The sequence below is a fragment of the Microtus ochrogaster genome, linkage group LG5 (genome assembly GCF_000317375.1).
Source record: "Microtus ochrogaster isolate Prairie Vole_2 linkage group LG5, MicOch1.0, whole genome shotgun sequence".
Lineage (NCBI taxonomy): Eukaryota > Metazoa > Chordata > Mammalia > Rodentia > Cricetidae > Microtus > Microtus ochrogaster.
In genome coordinates, this window is record NC_022031.1 from 56,920,723 (window position 1) to 56,924,733 (window position 4,011).

The 4,011-nt window shown below is 45.9% G+C and overlaps 1 protein-coding gene across 2 annotated transcripts in view; it reads left to right on the plus strand.

Annotated features, from left to right (window-relative positions):
- Positions 1-4,011, plus strand: part of Fam110b (family with sequence similarity 110 member B) — a 126,707-nt gene that overhangs the window by 96,297 nt on the left and 26,399 nt on the right. For both annotated transcript variants that reach the window (XM_026786733.1, XM_005362283.3), the window contains exon 3: positions 2,392-2,529. The gene's annotated coding sequence lies outside the window, so the exon portion shown is untranslated. The remainder of the gene's footprint in view (positions 1-2,391; positions 2,530-4,011) is intronic.

Sequence of the window (4,011 nt, forward strand, 5' to 3'; positions counted from 1 at the left end):
GGGGAACGCGTGCTCAGGTCAGTTGCTGTGTGGAGCTCAGAGCCGGGGAACGCGTGCTCAGGTCAGTTGCTGTGTGGAGCTCAGAGCCGGGGAACAACAGCCCAGGAGGAAGGGTGGCTCCTTCTCTCAGTGCTTCAGTTCCTTCTTTGCTGACCAGGAGAGGCATCTGAACTGTAGCAGAGGCAGAAGAAGCATTGATTATCCTGACACCTTGGAACCTCAGTATCTTTATGTATAAAATTTGGCATCCGTGCCTCCTAGACCTCCTAAGTAGGAATTACTATGTTAATGTCCATGGGTAGTTCTGATTCAAGTGTTATTTCTGTAATGGTCGTGTAACGTGTATCTCATAGATATGCATACTAGTAAATATAACCTGTATTCATAGCCTGAAGGCAGTTTTTGCAGTCTCCTTAATCATTCTGCATTAAACTTAATAGATGTAGTTTGTCTGTTAATGTCATTCCAAAAACGGAAAGATTCGATATATTTTATGTATTTAAAACTTAGAAACATGTAAAATAACATTTTTAAACTTTGATGCCAAAAGGCTTTTGTCTCTATAATTAATCGCATAATGCTACAAATCTCAGCTTCCAAAACCTTCTGAAAGACTGTAGCGTCAAAGCTTTGCCTGTGGCTAGATTCCAGGTCTACGCAGGCCGTTAGCTTTAAGTTTTGGAAACATTTACCTTTCCCCACTAACGTGTTTATGGATGATAACACAGTTTCCATAACCGCTAAAGATTTAGTTCACCCCATTGCCTTTCTGCTTCCCACCATGAGCATGCCTCTGCCATGTGGCTTTCATGCATGTGGTTGGTGCACTAGCACGTTTTGTCCCGGAAGCACCAGTTGCCACTCGTGATCAGGACAGCCAACTTCATGCGAGCCTCGGGAGACAGAGAGCCATGACCTCATCTTTTTTATCTTGCACCTGGATCACTCTGAGGTAGCAATATCCTTTGCTACTTCAGTTAAGAGATTAGCCACCCCTTATGTATGACCATCATCGAATTTCTCCTTATTTGGTGTCTCTTTGTACCCCAACCGGCTTGTCTTCAGTAAAAATCATAGAATGTCCACTGAACCAGAGGCCCTGCATCCCTCATGTTTCCACTTAGTAATTTTGATTCGTTGGCCCCGGCTCTCCTCCCTTGCTGTCAGTCTCCTATACTGAACCGTGACTTATCCGGAATAGAATCCAGCTCTGTTCTGGTCTCTTTTTCCCTATTGCACTTCCAACTCACCTCACCGAGACAGTTGTTTATTGCCCAAGTGCTGTATTTTAAAGACACTTTCATTTTGAGTACATGCCTCTGAGATCCTTGAAATTCCCAAGGTGAAAAGAAAAGGATGGTTGTGACTGGTTTCATCTAAAACCTGGAGAACAGTTATTGCAAAGCCCAGAAGGGGAGCTAGCGTCTGAATCCACAGAGACCTGGCCCTCCCTGGCACACAGCACCTGAGGTGATGCTTTGCTGGTTAGTGGCCCAGGAGGTGAAGAAGGTTAGAGACAGAGAGCCATGTGCTTCTTTCCTCTAGATACGCTGTGTATTTGGTTATGTGGATGTTTGAGCAGAACTGTGAGGTGAACGGTGGGCATCTTCATACATCAGTGGCGCTGTCTTGGCTTCTAGGGCGAGTCACAGACAAGAAATTTAGATGATTCGGCTGGTCACAGTCCTGCAATAGGAAAGTGATGGGAGACTGAATGCGACAAGGAGGAAAGGAACCAGAGAAGTTCAGGGACCTCCTCTGTCCATCAGGAGAGCCAGGGCTGCAGAAATTGCTCATTGATATGGTAGCATAAGATGCCTTTTACATGGGCCCAGAAGCCTGGGAGAGCTCATCAGAGTGGGGGAATGTAATTGTTAGTGAGCATCCCCTTCCCAGACTCCACAGTACCCATCTGAAAATATAAACGTTTGTAAATATCAGTCTGTATTGTAAATCGTTTGTGAATTAATCTGTATTCTGGGTAAATCCTACAGTCTTGCTTTGGCTTGTTTGGCATTGGTTTTAGACTGGAGTTGCTGGGTGGCTATGCTAGAAAGAAGAAATGCTTGCACATTCCGGAACTGCGCTGCCCATGTTCCTCGTCTATCCAGGGCTCTGTTCATAGTAAATGCTTCCCTGTCTGTCCTTCCCCTTGTTTTCTGACCTGGTGTTACACCCACGCGGCTCTCCGACAGGACTCCTGACTTTCCGCACGCGCCTCTGGGTAAACCTCGTGCGTTCGGCCTCATCCTCCCCGCACCTCTGCTCTGTGACTCGTTTCTCTGCAGCTGCTATGTTTCAACGTCACGAACCTACTGCCGTACCTGCCTGTGGCCATCCCCGGTCTGGAAAAGGCTCCCTCTTGCCTAGATGTTGTCTCTTTCTTCCTAGGCTTATTCTGTCACTGTACTGAGGAGCACGGTCAAGCATTCTGAGCGAAAGGACCTGAGTGGTCGATTCCTGAGTCTTTCTGTCAGCAAGACTCTATTCTATCCTCCCGTTTGAAGGATTGTCTGAGAAAAAAAAAATGTAAGTAAATCATCATTTTCCATTAAAAAAAATCATTTCCTGCAATTCTGAAGTCACATCGAGTGCTGATTTTAAATAGCAATGCTGCTGTGTGTCCTGGTGGGGCTGTTTTTCTCCCGAAGCTGAGGTTCTGCCCCTGATATTCTGAAGTTGCACAGTGGCATGCTTTACTGTGGGACCTGTGATAATCTGGATCTACATTCCCAAGCCTCTCTACGTTCCTAGAAGTTGTTCTGAAATGGTTGCTCCAGGTCAGTCCTGTTTCTTCTGAACAGTTGTCGTCTTCCTCGAGTGCTGGGCTAGCTAGATGACCTTCGTCCTTGACATCATCTCCTCCCTGTATTCTGTCTTCAGGTATTTTGTTGTTCCAGAAAACACTCTTGATTTTCTTCAAACCTTATTTTGAATCTTTTTATTTGAAGGATACATTTAATTTCTTAAGTCGGTTTTTTGAATTTTTATGTTTTTAAGACCATTTGACTTTATTTGGGGACTGTAGTTACTCCACAGACTTCTCTGGATAGTTTTCCAGGTCTTTTGAAGGTATCATCAAATGTCCTTTGAATGCCTTATCTTCTGTAGGCCTCTTTTCGTCTGTGCGATTATCTGGGCTCTGGCTTTCATGCCAGACTCAGATTAGCAGTCCCATACCACTTTAAAGAAGTTCCTGAGAATCGAATCAAGCAGGAATCTCCGTGTATGAAGGTGAGAGCTATCGATGGCCATATGCAGGTACTGAATGAAGTCGTATGTTGAGTCAACATTCTACAAATTGGGATCTCTAGCTTCATCAAGGACAAAATTCCTTCCTGTTGTGTCTCATGCCTCACTCTTGGCCTTAGGCATACTCAGCAATGAGCAAATACGGACCCACAGCTGTGTTGATGCTCTTGGCCTATTGCCTTCAGTGTAGGCCTTCACCCAGAATGCCCTGGGTACTGACGGGGAGGCTTCACTTACACTGGCTCACCGTGGCTGCGTTTGGAGCCTCACAGATTCCACGTTCTCTGCTTTGTTTCTAGACCTCTCTGTCCCTTTCTTGTTTCCAAGTCCTGCATTTTTGGGGACACGGTGCCAAGCAAATGCTCTCATTTTTCACCAGGACCTCATCCAGACACCTATTTTGCTAGGTCAGTTACAGTACACTCACACATTGTGACAATGTTGTCAGATTGACAGGAGCTGGAATCCTCTAGAAAACAAACCTCTGGGTCTGTCTGTGGGGCGGTTTCTGAGTTGGGTTAACAGAGGTGGAAAGAGCCACCTTAATATTCGCGGCACCACTCCATGGCTGTGTCCTTGGAGTCTGGGGATTCCATGGCTGTGTCCTTGGGGTCTGGGGATTCCATGGCTGTGTCCTTGGGTCTGGGGATTCCTTGGTTGTATTTTTTTTCTGGGGATTCCATGGCTTGTGTCCTTGGGGTCTGGGGAGTCCATGGCTTGTATCCTTGGGATTTGGGGGTTCCTTGGTTGTATTTTTTC